General features: G+C 50.5%; 1 pseudogene across 1 annotated transcript; it reads left to right on the top strand.

Annotated features, from left to right (window-relative positions):
- The first annotated feature begins 17,165 nt into the window (after positions 1-17,165).
- On the top strand, positions 17,166-18,533 carry LOC308622778 (cleavage stimulation factor subunit 1-like; annotated as a pseudogene). Its single transcript has one exon. The product of its transcript is annotated as a cleavage stimulation factor subunit 1-like (transcript).
- The last annotated feature ends 1,215 nt before the right edge of the window (positions 18,534-19,748 follow it).

Genomic DNA, 19,748 nt, shown 5'->3' on the forward strand with positions numbered 1-19,748 from the left:
AGAGCCTCCACGAATGTTCACTGATTGAAACAATGATGAACACTAAGGTGGTGGCTTCTGTCTGAAGCAATTCTGGGGACGAGGGCGAGAAGCACACTTATCTGGGTTCTTGGAGGATAAAGAATGAATGAAAGTGGTAATCTGAGACTTTTAGAAGTTTATGATATAACTGGGAAATCCGCTGTGCACCCTTAACATATGGGTTTATGAAGAGACACATCAGCAAGGGCAAAAAATGCATATCTAGGGACTTCCCTGGTGGTCCAGTGGTTAAGACTCCACGCTCCCAATGCAGGAGGCCTGGGTTCGATCCCTGGTCAGGGAACTAGATCCTGCATGAATGCCGCAACTAAAGGTCCCGCCCACAAGAACGAAGAGCCCACATGCGGCAACAAATATTCTGCATGCCGCAACTAAGACCCGGGGCAGCCAAATAAATAAATATATATTTTTTTAATGCATATCTAGCTATCGATTCTGGGCATAGATGAACTTAAAACATTTTTTGGAATAGGTAACAATTCACATGATTCAAAAAGTCTAGGGACTTCCCTGGTGGCGCAGTGGTTGAGAATCTGCCTGCTAATGCAGGGGACATGGGTTCAAGTCCTGGTCTGGGAAGATCCCACATGCCACGAAGCAACTAAGCCCGTGAGCCACAAGTACTGAGCCTGCGCGTCTGGAGCCTGTGCTCCGCAACAAGAGAGGCCACGACAGTGAGAGGCCCGTGCACCGCGATGAAGAGTGGACCCTGCTTGTGACAACTAGAGAAAGCCCTCGCACAGAAACAGAGACCCAACACAGCCCAAAATAAATAAATAAATTTAATAAATAAATAAATACTCCTGTTCTCTGTTTTAAAAAAAAAAAGTGTAAATGGAATATAGCGACTACTCCCCTCACCCAGTCCCCCAGCCACTCACACTCCTCCCCACAGACCACCAATGCTATTCCTTTCTTTTGTATTTTTCCAGAGGTATTTTATGCAAGAAAAAATAACATGTTTTCGCTATAATATATATTACATATACGTGTATATGCATTAAGTATATATTAGCTATACAAATATATTAGCCATATATATATCATAGCTAAATTATGTAATATACACATAATATGTATTATATATGTTTTTTATGGATTGACTTTGCCTGGGATATTCAATATTATAGCAGGCCATAAATTAAAATCCAACCTTTACTAAGCTCACTATGTGATAGAAACTGGACCTCAAGACGAATATAACAGAAAACTTGAATCCTGCTCAAAAAGAGCTCCCACTTGGCCTAGGGTTGAGATGCATCTTATTTCACTTAATCCAGCCTGCACCCCAGAGACAGGCTGGGGTGGGGAGTGAGGGATAGAGAGGTAAAGGGAGCAGGTGGGGTGGACTTAAGTAAGTTTTAAAAGAGAATTCATCACTTTTCTCTACTTTCTGTCCCTGGAAACTAACCATAAAGTGAGTCATTGTAAAGCAGATCACATTTTCTCCATAAAAATAATGCTGCAGTTGGAGGTTACATTCTGAAATAGACTTGGCCACAAAAGACACAGATATGACTGGAGATGTCATAAGAGCAAAGAACCATAAACCTTTACAATCACTTAAAACAATAAAATTATGCTCCAAAGCGTTTTACAAATGTACATAAATGTACCTATCATATCGATTACACAAAGGGCCCCAGTGAACCATAAAATGTACAGGCAGCACATAAAAAACACAGCATTGCTACCTCATAAGTTTTCCCTAGGACATATATTGTGTCTGATAAGCATTAATTAAAAGATTAATTAACAATATTTCTTTCTGTCCCTCGTAGAATTTTTTTAAAAAGGCTTTTTGAGAATAGTTTGAAGATATTCTGAGATAATCATTTGGAGGCATTTTTTTGAGTTAATAATATAATAAAATTTGAGATGCCTTTTAGGCATCCAGAGCTCATTGAAAACTCATCCAAGAAAATTTGAACCATTGCCTAATGCTCCCAATACATTTTCTTTGATAGGGACAGAGACGTTCAAAATCACTCCCTTGATCGTAACATTGCCTTTAAAATGGCAGCAGCTCATTCAGACAGCAAAAAATTTTGAGCACAAACTGTGCTAGCTACTGAGGGTTAAAAAGGAAAAGGGATAAGACATGACGTCCACCTGGAAGAACTCATAATGGACTGGCCAGCTATTATTAACATTAGCAGCTACCTTTTTGAAGGTTTATTATGTGCCGTGGCAAGCTTTAGATACACATTAGCTCATTTAATCCTCGCGTTAGAAGGAAGATCCTTTTCTCTTTTTTTAAATAAATTTATTTATTTTATTTATTTATTTTTTGCTGCGTTGGGTCTTTGCTGCTGCGCGCAGGCTTTCTCTAGTTGCGGTGAGCGGGGGCTACTCTTTATTGCAGTGCACGGGCTTCTCATTTCAGTGGCTTCTCTTGTTGCGGAGCACGGGCTCTAGGCGCGTGGGCTTCAGTAGTTGTGGCACGCGGGCTCAGTAGTTGTGGCTCACGGGCCTAGTTGCTCCGTGGCATGTGGGATCTTCCCAGACCAGGGCTCGAACCCGTGTCCCCTGCATCGGCAGGCGGACTCTCAACCACTGCGCCACCAGGGAAGCCCACCCAGAAGATCCTTTTTTAATGTGTTTTAGAGAGGAGGAAACAATTTAAACTTAACCCAGGTGTTATAGGTTGAATTGTGTTCCCCAAAAAGATATGTTGAAGTCCTAATCCCCAGTATCTGAGAATGCAACCTTATTTGGAAATAGGGTCGTTGCAGATGTAGGTAAGTTAAAATGAGTTCACACTGGAATAGGTGGGTCCTTAATCCCATATGGCTGGTATACTTTTAAGAAGAGGAGAGAGAGAAGAGAGCACCAGGTGAAGACAGACACACAGGGAGAAGACGGCAGGTGAAGACGGAGGCAGAGATTGGAGTCATGTGTCTACCAGCCAAGGAAGGCCAAGGCCACCAGCCATCACCAGAAGCTAGTTGAGAGGCATGGACAGGTTTTCCCTAGAGTCCCCAGAAAGAATCAGCATTGCCAACACCGTGATTTCAGACTTCTGGCTTCCAGAACTGAGAGACAATAAATAAAAATAAGCCACCCAGTTTGTGGTCCTCAGGAAATGAATACCCCACATCACACGGCTGGTGGGGTGGAACCTGGCTGGGTCTGCCTCCTGAGCCCACTCTCTCAGCATCCAGCAGAGGGAACAAAGCTCCTCGGAGGGCAGGGAAGAGCGGTCACCTCGGCCTGCAGGCGGGAGTCTGGGAAAGCTTCTCAGAGGAAGGAAATTTTGAGCGGGATCTCATCGGTTAAGGAGGAGTTTTCCAGGGCCTGAAGGGTGGTGGAAGGGCGTGCTGGGCAGGAGGATCAGCAGGTGAGAGGTGAGAAGCAGCTGCACGTGAGGGGGTTGGAGTGATGACGGAAGGTTTGCGTTGCTGGTAGAGGTGGTGGCAGCTTTTGTTCCAAAAAGGAAGGATTCCTTGTAAAGTGAGGACTGAGTCCCCATTTCTTCCCTTCCACCTCTCCTACCTCCTTCGTGCAGTGGAGGCAAAGGTCCATTCCCAGTGCCTGCTCCAGCCCCCCTGGGCTTCTTTCCCAGCCTTGCTCTGCCCTGGGAGCCTCTGCCCTCACCATCTCCGTGGATGACCCCTCTGGTCCCCAGGTCTCCACCCTGGAGATCCTCAGAGGCACCACCCTCTGCCCCCTGGAGTTTCCTCATTGTGGAGCTCCGTTTTCTTCAACCATCTCATTATCATTTGTATGCTCTGTGTTCTCTACCTCCCCCCCACCCCCACCCCCACCCCCGCCCGCCCAACTTAAACTTAAGCTCTGTGTGAGCAGAGACCCCACCTGGCCTGTCCCCAGAATAAAGGGCTGGGTCTGGGACTTAGGAATGGCTTTGATAAAGATTTGTCAAATGAACATAGGAAGAACTTTCTAGCAGTGAAAGCAATTTAAAAGATCATATGGATGCCCCCAGGAGGACCTATCTATCACAGTAGGGATTCAACAGAGGCACTACACCACGTGGGTCTGCAGGCATGGAAGGCAGTTAGACTAAAGAAAGCCCTAGCGACTCTGAGCCTGGCTTTGCCGGTAGTCAGACTGTGTCTCCACTAGGACCCAGGTCTAATAAAGAGAGTCCTTTACCTGCGTGAGAGTCCAGGAGCCTCCTGGCAGGAAACTCATCCTAAGGAAGGATAGAATCATGCACATCTCTCAGGTTCTAGAACAAGAGGCCAAGGCCAGAGAGAAGTTTCAATTCTGAGGTAAGCGAATATCTGTTTCCAAGGCTGTGCTGTGGCCCAGCTCCCATCCAGAGGGGGCTGAATCACAAAGAAAATAAAGGCAAAAAGAGACACTAGGCACGGAGAGAGCAGAAAGCATCAGTGGCCCAGGCTGCAATGGCCAGAGGCTCCATCGGGGCAGAGAGCAGCACGGAGTAGCGGCCATCACGGCAGGAACCTGGAGGGCTACCGCGTAGCCTGGGAAGTTAAGCCGGTGTGGGCGTGACCTGCCCAGAACATGAGGGCCCTCTCCTAATTAGCACAAAGGTGCCATCTGGGCCGGCACCAGGGCAGGTGGTAAGGACGTCGGGTGGCCAGACTGGAGAGCTGTGTTCTTACATGGCACGCTCCCTAGTTATAGACTGGGGCTCAGGGAGGGTGGGTCCTGGGAGCAGGGAGCCAGGAAAATCCTGGCCCGTTTATAGTTTCTGGCCCATTTTTACCCCTGGACTTGTTGTGTCTGAGAAAACAGAGTCGCAGGTGTTCCTTAGATTATTAAATTATCCTGCGTTCAGTTCCTGACGCTTCCTTGCCCTGCTCTCGGAACACTTCACACTTCAGCAGTGAGCCAGAAAGAAAGTCGACAGAACTAGAGTCGGGAGGGATTTCTCACTGACTTGGTAAGATGGACAGCTGGCCTGCCCCTTCCGGTTCCCCGGGGGAAGGAGAAGAGGCTGGTTGAGTGAGTCCCTACCTGCCAGGAACCGTGTTCTATGTGGAGAAGTAAGGCACAAAGAACACGCACACACACACACACCCAAGACTGAACGAATGCTTCAGAGTTCCGAGGGCTGCCTTCACTTGCATTGATGGGGTTGGGGGTGGTGGTGTGGGCAAAGGGAGGTCTTTTAGCTGGTGACTAAGCTCAGGGCACAAGAATCCTCATCTTCTTGTTTAGAGAGAGATGTGACATTAAAGGGCACTTCTGGAGAAAATGATTAGAGAGTGTTCGCTCCTTCTGTGACAGGCACGGTGTTAGATGTAGATGCTTCATATACATGAAGTCACTTAATTCCTACGTCAGATAAGGACCCTGATGCCTAAAGAGGTAGCCTGCACTGTTCCATAGTTAGCAGGACCAAAGCAGGGGCAGTAAGGGGTACAGTACACAGACCCACAGGGACACGTGTCATGGGTACCGTTTTTTTTTTCATCATTGAATCCTCAGGGCCTACTTCAGAGCCCAGAGCATGGTAGATGTTCAATAAATATCTGTGCAATGAACGACAACAAGACAACCCGCCAGAATATCCTGGTTTATGTTGTAAGAGCGTCCGTCTCCACGTGCTCAGCTCACCTCGATCCTCACGTATACCTTGTGAGGAGGGACGGGAGCAGGTATTCTCCCTGTTGCATCAGTAGGGGTGGTGGTGTTATTGTCATTCTCCTTTTGCAGAGGACAGAACTGACGGGGAGATCAGAGAGTTTAATTTTCCCTGTGAAGGGAAGAGTTCAAGGTCCTGCCCATGTCTTCTGATCTTCTGATCCCAAAGCCCGGGTTCTTCCCAGCATACCCTGAGGGCAAAGAAATGTGCTGAATCCTCCAGAAACTGCCTTATTCTAGTGGAGAAGCTCTTGTCTTCCTTGGGACATGTGCTCCCCCACTCCCGCCTCCTCCTCACCTCCCTCTCTACTCAAAGATAAACTGTCTTTCCCCCCTTGGAAGAGGGTGACCCCCAATGCCAACTCTCACCATCCCTGTAGCCCTTCCACCAAAAAGTTTGGATACACTGGGAAAATCCCCGGGCTTCCAAGTTAATCCTGCAAAATCACTCAGCTGCAGCTGGTCTCAGTTAATCTGCCACATGCAGGCGATACCACCTCAGGACTGGAGGGCTGACTAAGGGAAATATAGTATGGAAAAGTGCTCTGAACAGTTTGAAGTCTATGCAAATGTTACTTATTATCATTTTTAGAGCTCTACCTCCCTAGAGGTGCTCTGCATGACATCTAGAAATTTCCAGAGTTTCCAAATCTCACTCTGAGGAGGGGCAAAATCTAATTAGTGCCTCATGCCTTTCCTTCTGGGGGAGTGACAGGATGGGGTCCACGTAAGAGGAAGAAGGAGGCCATGAGGAAGAGAGGGGACACTCTGTTTTGTAGGAAGCAGGGGGAGTAGGGTTTTGTCAAACAAACATGCAGCCAGGCCAGGCCAGTTTGCCCCCCACACCTTAGCTCAGAAATAAACTTGGATGGGGCTTCCCTGGTGGCGCAGTGGTTGAGAGTCCGCCTGCCAATGCAGGGGACACGGGTTCGCGCCCCCGTTCGGGAAGATCCCACATGTCGTGGAGTGGCTGGGCCCGTGAGCCATGGCTGCTGAGCCTGTATGTCCGGAGCCTGTGCTCCGCAACGGGAAAGGCCACAGCAGTGAGAGGCCCGCGTACCGCAAAAAATAAAATGAATAAATAAATAAACTTGGATGAGGCAGACTTTTATTCTAGGTGAATTTTGAGTAGAGGGGAGGTTATCTGGTTCAACAAGAATTTATTGAACTTCTGCTATGTTCCCTGAAGGCACCATAGGAATATACGGAAAGGCACAGAAGTACCTCACTGCTCCAGGTTTCACCTTTCTGATAACTTCATCTCTCTGGAATAGTCAAGGAAGGGAAAAGAAGTCTCTGATTATCAGAAATATGCCATAAAGTACACATATGCATTTGTATATTTACTCTGAGCCTCTTAATTCTTCATTTGCACATAGTTCTAGCTTAAGAAGGCATGAACTTGAAAGGGAAAGAGTTGCTACTACTGGTGGGTCTGTAAACAGTGGTCTAAAATTAGCCTTTAGGCTACCTTTTTTTTTTTTTTGGCCACCCTGCGCAGGATGTGGGATCTTAGTTCCCGGACCAGGGATCGAACCCGTGCCCCCTGCAGTGGAAGCGTGGAGTCTTAACCACTGGGCAGCCAGGGGATTCCCGCCCTTTTTTTTTTTTAAACAAGGTAAATCAGAAAGAAATCTACCAAAAATGGTGATGAGAACTCAAAGTCAGCTATGATTTCCTGTGTGGGATAAACGGCCTATGTACCTCAATAACTTTTGTATTGACATCACTGTATGACCACATGGTACAAAACAAATGGAACCACAGAACATGAGAATTAAGATGAACACTTGGTGTCATCAGGCCAACCTCTGAGAACCAGAGAGGTGAAGGAATTTGCTTAAGGTTGCACAGCTAGCCAGGCAGGGTGAGGAATGGCACCCAGCTCTCCTGGTCCTACCTGGCCCGGGGTCCTTTCTACTGGTCACACAGGGTTCCTAACCAAGACCCCGAGTTCCCAAGAAAAACTCAAATTCTGTTCCAAGTCTTCTGAAGCACCAGGAGTGCGTGATTCCTTTTAGAAAGAATTCCATCGTAAATGAAGACAGTGAAGAAAAGGTCGGGAGCTTACGGAGGTACCCTGGGGAACCGATGCCCACAGACACAGTGTCAGCTCTCTGGAGAAGAGTCTAATCCTGATGAAGCTGACAGTAAAGGTTTTCCTGTGGGGAGAAGGAAGGGTCCCTTCCTTCTAGGAGCCCACACTGACTTGGAGGGTGGGGCCAGGCAGAACTGACTCACGATCTGCGAAGGCAGCCCAGGCAGGAGAGCCAAAGTGTGGTGCCAACAGGCGGGCTAACGGACAGGCAGACTCCCGATCCCCCAAAACGTGCCAGCGGAGCCTGTGCAACACCTCATCAGGCATATAAATACCAGCCAGGCTTATTACTGGGAGTATGTGGCCACATTATTTTAACTCGACGATCCTGTCCCTGGTGGTGGGCATCCTGCCAGTCTGCATTCCCACATCCTGCTGCCGGCTCGGGGCCCACCCGTTTCTATATCGAGACGCTCTTCTCCATAAATAAAGAACAGGAGTCTGGCACAAAAGAAAGGCCATTTCAAGCGCCGGGAAGGCTGTCACATGGGCCAACAAAGGGCAGGAAATGCTGGGCGGTGGCCCCGTGTCCGTCCCCAGGCCCAGCTCACCTGGCTGGGCCATAGGGCTTTGTGCGAAAAATGTCAGGCCCAAGTCCCGAACTTCCTGCCATTTGTCAGGCTGTGCCGTGACCTGGAGTTCACCGAAATGCTTGCTGCTCCTAACAATACACACATGCATCCTTTGGAAAAATTCTCTCTCTCTCCCCTCGAGGCAGCAATGGCTTTTTATGGAAGTGGCTGGGGTGGGAGTGGGAGGGTCCCGGGTTGAGAAATGGAAAGTTTCGGTTGTATTTCTCTCTTGAAGAAGCCCAGCTCGGACAGGGCAGGGAGAGGTCAGGATCCCAGGCCTGTGAGGCCAGAGGCTCTGGGGCCTCACCCCAGCACTGTTCCTGACCAGCTTGGAACCATGAGGCCATTGGGTGGGTGACTGTTTCTGTGACCTATTTGTTTTTTCTCCTATCCAGCACCCCAGGTGCTCCCATCCCACCTGCCTCCCCTGAGGTTCCAGGATTTTACTGCCCAAGAATGGGATGCAAGCAGTGTCAAGAATACCTGAGCAAAAATTCAGGCACTGTGTCTGAGACACAGAGCTGAAGGCGTGGGGTCACCACTGCCCGGCCAGCCATGTCCCTGGCTCCCAGCCTGGATCTTGTGAGAGGAGGCTCACGGAGGCTTCTCCAGGCAACAAGCAAAGACATCAACCCCTCACTCCATGCCCTTGAGCTGTGCTCACCTGGTGAGGGGCCGTAGACAGGGGCTCCCAAACACTGGAACAGACATTGATAAAGTAGTCACCCGTCCCCTGTGAACTGAACAAAAAGAAACAATGAATTTTTCAGCTTGCTAAATTTCTTCCTTTCAAAGGACTGTCCTTTTATTCTGAGATTATTTCTGAAATGAAGAAGAAAAATGAGGTGAATTTTTCCATGCTGCTAGGATTGTCCTTTATTCTGGGATGATGTTCTTCCTACTTTCCTAGTGCTACTTTGTGAGTGTTAAAATGTGCTTTTGTTTATGACATCACGGTAATTAAAAGACATTTTTATCTGATGAAACAAAAAGCTGACAATCTTGTGCTAGCTCTCCAAACAGAAACAAAAAAAACCACCACCTGCAGCTTGGAATGTTCCCAAGTCTATGAGCCATGGCCTAGGGCACATGCAAGGAGCAGGACACTGAGCACTGCCTTTAAGGAGCCCGTGACTTGGTGGAGGGCTACAGGCCTGTAATGGTGATGTCCTGCAAGACCTCAAGGGATTCTGTGCAGAGGCGTGGGGCAGGTGTTGCTTGTGCTGTTAGAGCTCAGAGGGGAGGCCGGTCAGTGAAAGCCTTGTTTGAGGTAAGGGCTCATTTAACATTGGCTGAATAAATGAATGACTGGAAAACACTGAAGAGGACTTAGCAAAAATGGGACTGGGAGGGTCTTGCCGAGGGGGAGGGGATACGGAAGGGTGTTGCTGGTCAGCAGGTCAGCTCGGGTAGAGGCATGGAGGCCCAAAAGAGCCTGTGTGTGAGGGTGCTGAGTGGGGGCTGGCCTCCTCTCAGGAACAGAGACAACCCTAACCGGAGTAGCAGGCTGTGATGTTAGGGAATTGGAGGTGTACCTTGAGCCAGACAAATCTGTTTAGATTTGAGGCAGCCATTACTAGGGAGTCATGGAAGGATCTTGAGCAGAGCAGTGCCGGGGTGAAATGTTAATTGAAGACTGTTAACCTGGCAGCTGCGTGGAGGGGGCTTGGAATCCAGAACCCAGGGGAGCTGTCCAAGGACTCCAGCCTGCGAGGGCAGCGGGCCGGGGCTTGGGCTGTGGTGCTGGTGAGGGGCGCCACCAAGACGGGAAGGGTGCTGGACTGTGCCTGAGATTTTAATCCAGGAGTCTCGGAAAGTTTTGACATGACTGAGTGGATGGAAATGTGGCAGAGATGGGAGGTTTGGAATTAGGCAGAGGATGGGCTTGGCCTTGGGTCTGCCAATTCTGAGCAGATGACTGGGGTTGCAAGTACAAGGGTCCAGCTCCCCGGGGGGCTGGGGTGAGAGAACCAGGGAGCAGCAGGGCCACGCCCTCCCGGGGGGGGCGGGGAGAGGCCACCTGTGCTCTCGCGAGCACGGGCTGCAGTCGTGGTACCTGGTGGGGGTGGAGTTGCCGGCCCTTCCCAGAAGGTCTGCAGCCTGGCCTAACAGTGTGTGGAATTCAGGCCTGGATGAAGGGCGTTGAAAGCTGCCCGGGACGAGCGGCCACTCTCCCTGGGAGGGGGGCTGTGAGGAGGCCTGCGTGCTCCGGCAGCCAAGATAATCCCGGGTTATTTCAGGAAGAGAGCCCTAAGAAGATAAAGAGGTCAGTGGCCAGCAGATGGACAGATAACCTGGCTTATCTGAGAGACTGGCGAGAAAGGGCCCTCTGGGGACCGTGTCCTCTGAGACGGGAAGGTGCCAAAGTGCATCAGAGGGAGAACAGGGGGTAGGAAAAGGACCAGCAGCCGTGGCTCCAGCTGGGGAGGGGGCACCTCACGGCCCGGCCCAGTCTCTCCCTGGGCGGCAGACAGAAGTCCCTCTGGCTCAGATGGGAGATGGAGACCGGAGTTCCCTGAGGTCACCCCAAATTCAGGAGCTCCAGACCTTATTCAGGGTCTGAATGCCTGACAACAGCCCCAGAGACGGCAGGCTTTTTACGTTTTACTCTTTCAGGTTGTTCAAGGGTCAGGTGCCCACCTGCATTTACTGGAGGCACAGTGCCCGCGTGGTGTGACGTGTGGGTGCGTGTGACGTGGTGGGGACGTGCACGTGTGGGTGCTGTGTGTGGGCTTGGTAGCTGTGGGTGTGGAGTGAGTGTGACGGGTGGGTGTGATGCACGTGTGTGTGTGTGTGTCCAGTGCGGGTCTGGGGGTGGTGTGTGCAGTGCACGGGTGTGCCGCAGCGCGTGCTCGAGGTGTGAGCGGAGCCGTCTCCCGGCCTCGCCCCCCACCCCCATCCTCGTGAAAGCGCAGCTGAGCCTTCACCGCCCTGTGCGGGCAGAGGCTCTCAGCTCCACGGGACGTGGTCCATACTCCTCAAGACGTCCCGGGAGGCCTTCAGGATTCAGCTCAAGCCCTTCGAGCCCCCTTGGCCAGCCTGCCCTCCCAGGGACCTCCCGTCTCTTCTGACAGGCGTGGGTTTTCCTGTCTCTGAGTCCCCGTTCAGCCAGTTTCCTCTCTGTGGAAGGGCCTGCCCACCCTCTCCACCTCAGAAAGCACCTTCGTCCTTGAAGGATCAGCTCCCAGACACTGAGCGGGCCGTTTGGCCGGAGCCATCCTCGCCCACGCCCTCTGCCCGCTGCCCTCCACCAGCTCGCACCCCAGAGCTGCCCATCGTGCACGGATGCCCCCTCACAGCTCATCACGGGGGGAGGCAGGTGTGGTGTGGGCTGCCACCATCGCACTGAAACGCCCCAAAGATGAGGATGGGGAGCCGGGCCCAGGCTCTGCACGCTCACCCTAGGAGTCCTCTCCGGGCTCCCCCAGAGGCCTGAGCTCCATCCCGCAGGGCCCTCACTCCCTGGTCTGTACTGCTGCAGGCACATTTTCCTAGGGCTGTCTTTTTTAACATTTTAATTGAGGTGTAATTGACATATAATGTTACATTGGTTTCAGGTGTCCAAGGTAACAATTCAGATATTTGTATACATTGTGAAATGATCACCAGGTAAGTCTAGTTACCATCCATCACTTTAGCGAGTTAACCTTTAGGATTCACTCTCCTGGCAGCTTTCAAGTATGCGCTACAGTGTTGCTGACCCCAGTCCTCACGCAGTCCTCCACCCCTGTCTTGACAGGACCTCACACCCCCATGGTCACACTAGCCTCGAGCCCCCCGGTTCTCGACTTTCCTGAAGGCACCGCCATGCTCCCTGCATCCACGCTTCAAAACCGGGCCTCCTCCAGCTGCCCTGCCCCCAGGCACTGACCACGTTTGTTCTGCTCCTTCCCCCTCCCTCCCCGCTGCAGGTTTTTTTTGTGCTTCCGGATTAGACTGCAGTAGCAGAAGCAAATACTGAGGAAGCATGGTATAGACTTAGAGTCAGAAGGGGGATCAATCCAGCCCCTCCCACCCCTTCGCCCTGCAGGGGAGAACACTGCAGTGAGTGGTCAGTGTGGCACCCCACAGACCTGGGTGAGATCTCCTTTGGGCTGGATTCCCAGCAGCCCGAGGAGCCCAGGGCCTGCCGTGCACCGCCACACTGCTCTCCAGAAGGGCGGCACCACTCGAATTCCCAGCTTGTGTGTCTCTGTTACCCACCACTGCATGCTTCCCGTGCTTCTGAACTTTGAGGGTTTCCTTTTCTGTATAGTTTGTCCACACTTTTGCCTGTTTCCTGGTGGGTCCGCAGCCCCCTCCTCACTGATTTCTAGAAGTCCTTTGTATATTGTTGATATCAGAGGATACCTAGAATTAGAATAAAATCTATGTCGGTTTTAGACCTCCTCCCATTTGGTCCTCCATCCACTAATTTTGTTCCTGGTATCCTTCAACGGCAATGAATCCTTCATTTTGATGCCGTCAAGCTCAAAACCAATCTTTTAAATTCTGGTGTGTGCTTTTGAAGTTTTAAGATGTCCTTTCCGGTTTCTAAGTCATAAAAACATTTTCCTAGGTTTTCTTGTACTAACCTTATACTTACTTATCTTTATCTAGCATTTTCCAAAGTGACAGGCACTCTGCAAAGCGTTTTGCAGACACTATCTTAATAGGTGGAGAGTGTTTTAGGTACTTTGCATGTGTTACTTCTGTGGATCCTCACAACAACCCTAGGAGTTGAGCGCTATTATTACCACCCTCATGTTACATTTGAGGAGACTGAGGTACTGAGAGGTTAAGTAACTTCTAAGTAACACACAAGTTGAAGAGTCTGAGAGCCTGGCTCCAGAGACTGTGTCCTCAACCTCTATGCTAACCCATCTCTCTAATGTGACCTTCACAGCACCCCCTAGTGTGGTAGTTAATTTTATGTACCAAAGTGACTGGGTTGAGGCATGCTCAGAGAGCTAGTAAAACCGTATTTCTGTGTGTGTCCGTGAGGATGTCTCTGGAAGAGATTGGCAGGTTAGTATTTGAGTCAGTAGACTCAGTAAAAGAAAATGCCTTCACCAGTGTGGGTGGAGATCACCCAATCCATCTGAGGGCCTGGAGAGAGCAAAAAGGTGGCGGATTTGCTGTCTCTGCTTGAGCTGAGACGTCAATCTTCTCCTGCCCTTGGACACAGGACATGGGTGCTCCCGCTTCTCAGGCTTTCAGACTAAGACCAGGACTTGGGCCATCTGTATCCGCCCACCCCCATTCTCAGACCTTCGGCCTCAGGCTAAATTACCCACCAGCTTTCCTGGTTCTGCAGTTTGCAGACAGAAGATCATGGGGCTTCTCGGCCTCCATCATGGCATGAGCCAATTTGTATAATAAATCTCCTCTTCCATATACATTATATATCCTATTGGTTCCGTTTCTCTGGACATCCTGACTAATACACTGAGAGAAGATGAGCAGGAGCCACTCCTGGGGAAAGGGGAGCACCTGCCCCAGCTCGCAGCCCCAAGCTGTGCCCTGAGCCACTGCACTGTTGTCTTAACCTCAGTCCCTCTGGGAAAGCCTGAGACCTGGAGCTGGGTGGTGCGTTTTGGGAAGTGATCCCAGAGCACAGGAGGGGGGGATTGAAAAGAGTGAATGGGGAAGGAGGACAGGCCAATCCAAGGATGAGTTTTCAGGCTGGTCGCTGCTGTGGCAGCGGGGGCTTCGTCCTGCTGGGAGCCTCCGAGGAGCACACAGAATGGGACTCCGAATTATCCCCAGGAGCAAGAGGACAGCATTTATCAAGCAGCTCCCCTCCCCCATTGTGGCAAAGCTTAGCTTATCACCTGTGTGAGTGTCCGGAGGGCCTGTCCTGGTCACAGAGGAGCCCTGGGGCAGAATGGTCACAGGTGCCTCTGACAGGTGCTGTCAGATGCCACCTGGGCAAGGCTGGTGCTGCAGCCAAGGCTAGGTCTGGGCGGAGAGCACGTGAGGCCAAGGCGCTGCCCAGAGCTGTTACCATTGGCACTTCGTTCCTAGTTTCTCTCCCTGCAGGCCTGTCTCACTTCTCCAAGCAGACAGCTGGCCTCTGGTAGGTGGGTGCAACCTCGGCTCATTCGTCTTTATTTCCTCCACGATGCCCAGTGTGCTGCTAAAACAACCCCGCCTTTTCTGCTCCTGGCACCAGGGGTGGTCTCTACATGTGCCGATGCCTTTAATCCTAGTGGGAGCCCTGTGCTAACGCTTTATGCGTGATGACATGGAGGCTAAGAGGTTTAGGGACCAGTGCAACAGAGCTAACTAAGGTCAGAATCCAGGTTGGCGCTATGCAGAGGCCTCCTCAGGGCTGGCTGAAGGGGGAGCCCCAGCTGCTTCTGTCTGGACCACGGAGACCAGCGGGAAGCAGGAGGGAGGTGTCCTTTACTCAGAGGAAACTGAACAAAGGCCCAGAGGCAGGAGAGCCTGGGCTTGTATTAAGAAGAGCAGTTTGGCTAAGTGTCGAGAATTTGTGGGTGGCACTCCTAAAAGAGTTGCCATTTGGAGAGGGGTGAGGGGAGGAGGTGGCAACAGGGGTGATTTTTTTTTCTACAGCTAGTTGGCAGTGGGGGGGGGAGCTTGTATTGGACTTCTAGAGCCCCGTCACACTTCAGTCTCCTTGAGGGCAGGAACCCCCGCTTCTCCTTCTTTGTGTGACAGAAGCAGAGAGACGCCTCCCCCCACCCCCTGCCCACTCCCGGCCGTGTGCATGGGTGTGTGTGTGCCCTTCATCATGGACATGGTGGGTAGAAAGATAAGCCGGGGTGGTGGCCACTCCTGGCTGGCCCTTTCAGCCTATCCCCTGGTTACACTCTCTCTCCTATTCTAACCCACCCACCAGACTAGCCTCACCCCACAGCTCAAGGGGCAGCTCCACCCACTCATCATCACTTCCATTATTGGTTTTCAGCAAAGAGTCTAACGGTCCTTGGGGACTCCTCTATTGCGTCACGCAGGAGCAGAAGGGTTGTTCTCTCTGTAGATTCCTACCAGCTGCCACCCTCCCCGGGCTCTCACAATTCAATGGCACCAGGAATGGAAGGGAGGAGAGAGCCCCTGACCTGTGGCCTGGTTGGCCCTTGGCCCTTGGCGTTGGAGGTATGCTTTGTCCTTGGTCTCCCTCCTGTGTGTCCCTCCTGTGACTTCAGCAAATTCTCTGTCTCCACAAGCAACTGCCTTATGGCCCACCTCCTTCAGCCGGCCCTGGTCCCAGGCTCCTGGCTCTCACCCCTCCCCTCCAACCCCACCTCCAACAGGTAGCCACGGCTGACAGCGGTATGTATTTGTGATATATATTCAAAACCGGAAGCACACGATGTGTATCCCTGTGCAAATTGCTCCCTCACCTCGATAATACCACGGCCACCTTTCCGTGGACTGTGTGTGGACCCAACTCATTCTCTTAAATGTCAGTACTTGCACATGCTGTAATATTTTGAACAGGTTCTCTTCCCATTATTTATTGAGAAACTGTCACGGGCAAGGCTATATTCTGGGGACCAGAATGTACATTCTAGTAAAGGAGACAGGAGGTGTAAAAGTAATTAAATAAATAAGCAGCAGCATTATGGATGGTGTTAAGTGTTGTGAAGAAAATAAAACTGGGGGGTGGTTTGAGAAAGGAGGTGACATTTGACAACTCAGATACAAGCATCAGGATAACAAGAAAGATGCGTACTTGGGCCATGTCCAGTTTGGGGCTGGGACACACCCTGCTGATGGCACCTTTGAGCCCATGGGATGGAGATGGTGGAGATGGTGATGGGTGAGCCCCGTGGTGCGAGTCTTCCCTCTTAATTCAGTGTCCTCAGGGGCGGTGGCAGCTGTCCAGGCCCAGGGACAGATGCAGAGGCCCACATCCCCTGTGGCTGAGTCCTTTTTCACAGGCCCTCCAGGTGCAGCTGTAGTTCCGCCTCACTCCTGTGACCTCTTCACGTAACAAATGGACTTTCTTCTTTGAAAAACTGAATAAAATGCCTAGCCTGCGTCTGCTTTCACAAGATACCGTATGTGAAAGGGCTTGAAGGAAGGAAAGTTTCAGAAAAAAAGAAAAAAGGAAATTCTCTCTATGTTTTCTAGGTCTGCTGTAACAAAGTATCACAAACTGGGTGGCTTAAAACAGTAGAAATTTCGTGTCTCACAGTTCTGGAGGCCAGAAGTCTGAAATCAAGGTGTTAGTAGGTTGGTTCCTCCTTAGGGGCTCAGAGGAAGAACCTGTTCCTCTAGTCATTGGATTAGGGCAACCCTGATGACCTCATCTTACCTTGATCTCATCTGCAAAGACCCTATTTCCAAATAAGGTCATAGCCACAGGTACTGGGGGTTAGGACTTGAATATATCCTTTTCGGGGGACACAATTCAACCCCTAACAGTATCTAATGTCATCTTCATCATCAGCATCATCACTATCATTATCATCACGAAAAAATCAGTGTTAAAAAACAAACACCGGGCTTCCCTCATGGCGCAGTGGTTGAGAGTCCGCCTGCCGATGCAGGGGACACGGGTTCGTGCCCCAGTCCGGGAAGATCCCACATGCCACGGAGCAGCTGGGCCCGTGAGCCATGGCCGCTGAGCCGGCGTGTGCTCCGCAACGAGAGAGGCCACAACAGTGAAAGGCCCGCGTACCGCAAAAAAACAAAACAAAACAAAACGAACACCAGGGCTTGAGTCACGCCCCAGCGGAGACGGTGCGCAGGCGCACTTGCTCCGTAAGGCCCCGGAAGTGGTGGCGCCAACCTGCCGCCACACCCGCGGTGCTCTCCGGTTCTGACATTTGTCCGTGAGGCGGCAGTTCCTCGGCGTCAGGGTTGTCGCGTAGGAGATAAAGTCGGAGGAGGTGAACGAATCTCTAGAACGCGCCCCTGGCAGGGGAATTATCTTCCTCTTCTCCCCCATGCACAGAACCAAAGTGGGCTTGAAGGATCGCCAGCAGCTCTACAAGCTGATCGTTAGCCAGCTGCTCTATGACGGCTACATCAACACTGCTAATGGCCTCATCAAGGAAATCAAGCCTCAGTCTGTCTGTGCACCCTCGGAGCAGCTCCTGCATTCATCAAACTAGAAATGAAACGACTGTGTGCATGGAGAAAGGTCCAGAAGAATTCATACAAGGAATGGAAAACGATGATACTACAGTTCACTATGCAATTGGTCTTTCAGATACAGTTGCCCCTGGCACAGGAATTGACCTGGAGTTTGATGCAGATGTCCAGACTATGTCCCCAGAGGCTTCAGAGTATGAAACATGCTATGTCACATCCCATAAAGGACCATGTCGTGTAGCTACCTATAATAGAGATGGGCAATTAATAGCTACTGGATCTGCTGATGCTTCCATAAAAATACTTGACACAGAAAGAATGTTGGCCGAAAGTGCCATGCCAGTAGAGGTCAGGATGAACGAGACTGCACAGCAGAACATGGAAAACCACCCAGTGATTCCAACTCTTTACGACCACGTGGATGAAGTCACGTGTCTTGCTTTCCACCCAACAGAACAGATCCTCGCCTCTGGTTAAAGGGATTATACTCTTAAATTATTTGATTATTCCAAACCATCTACAAAAAAGAGCCTTCAGATACATTCAGGAGGCTGAAATGTTATGCTCCATCTCTTTTCATCCTTCTAGAGACTTTATACTTGTTGGGGCTCAGCAGCCTACTCTTCGACTTTATGATATCAACACATTTCAGTGCTTTGTCTCTTGCAGTCCTCAGGATCAATACACTGATGCCATATGTTCCGTTAATTACAATCCTAGTGCCAATATGTATGTGACTGGTAGCAAGGACAGCTGCATCAAATTATGGGATGGTGTTTCAAATCGATGCATCACAACTTCTGAGAAAGCACACGATGATGCTGAAGTTTGTTTTGCCATTTTTTCCAAAAATTCAAAATACATTCTGTCAAGGGAAGAAGACTGTAGCTAAACTTTGAGAAATATCAACAGGGTGAACCCTGGTCAGATACACAGGTGCTGTCATGAGTGGACGGCACGTGCACCGGACGTAGTCCGTCTTCAACCACACGGAGGACTGCGTGCTGCTGCCTGACTAGAGGACCATCAGCCTCTGCTGCTGGGACTCAAGAATGGCCGAGCCCCGGAACCTTCTCTCCCTGGGCCACAACAATGTCGTGCACTGTATCGTGCACTCGCCCACCAACCCCGGCTTTGTGACCTGCAGCAACGACTTCGGGGCGCGGTTTTGGTACCACAGGTTGACCATGGACTAGAGCTGCCTGCGTTACATAGGGTTCTTTTCTCGAGGACTCTGTGCCTCCTTCCCCTTGTGTCCCATCACCAGCTTCAGTAGTAAGTCATGGTACCATCTTTGGCAGTTGTGCTGCCACCTGTACGTCCTTCTGGGATTTGTACGAATCTTTTTTTACCTTGATGGAGAATCATGGTGGAAAAAGTTGGAAACACAGATCTGTGCGGTTGTTCTGCACCCACTGATTGTTACATGGTGATTTTCATCGGTTTTGTAAATACAGGACTTGCTATTTCTCTTGATCATTTGAAGAAGGATAGAGTATTAAAGTGCTTTCTAGATCTCAAGTGGATCTGTCATGAAAAAAAAAAAAACCCAAATGCATTATCAGCAAACTGGATATGCCTGTTTTTGTGTGGGTGGTAGTGTGCTGTGACATGACAAAGGCAGTGACAGATTTGCAGGAACCTGGGAGAGACAAGACTTAGGTCCTGCTTGGCGCTTCTCAAACAGCAGTGCACACATGAACCACCTGAGGCTTGTAAAAATGCAGACCCTTGTCAGTAGGCCTGGGGCAGCCCTATATTCTGCATTTCTGTCAAACTCCCAGGTAACGCCTCTACCGCTGGTCCATGGACCACGCTGTGAGTAGCAAGGGTCTGATGGATTGCCACCATACAGGCCTCTGCTCTGCTAAGGCCCAAGTGTTGGTCACCTTTGAAGAACCTCGCCCTCTTTCTCCCATGACCTTCATGATTTCAAGAGCCGGCCTGGAAGGCTTCACACGTGTCACTTCCCACTTAGGTGGTCCCAGCTGTGATGTCTTTCCCTTCCTAACCCGTTCCTTACATGGCACGCTGTCTTTTCTTAGCCTCACATTAGTATTCTAGTGGATGGCCTCACTGACGGTGGAATGCACTGGGGGAGCCCAGAGGAAACTTAGCTGAAAGGAGGCCTGTAAACACTGCAGAGCACAAAACACATTCAGCCAAAAGACCCCCATTCCTGGACCCCATCCAGACTCGTCCCTTTATTATTTTTGTTCTCTTTCCTCTTTTACTAGACCTTGCCTGAAAACAGCCTGGGTGTTGCTAAGGTAACGCTGTAGAGCCTCCCCCCAATACATCATTGTTTAATTCCAGCAGCAGCAGCCCAAGGAATTTGCTATTTGTTTAAGAGATGAAAGCCACAAACTTCCACACATTCTTCTCCAGTTTCACTCCCCTCGAACTGTATG

The sequence above is a fragment of the Mesoplodon bidens genome, assembly GCF_964165515.1.
Source record: "Mesoplodon bidens genome assembly, chromosome: 9".
Taxonomy (NCBI): Eukaryota; Metazoa; Chordata; class Mammalia; order Artiodactyla; family Ziphiidae; genus Mesoplodon; species Mesoplodon bidens.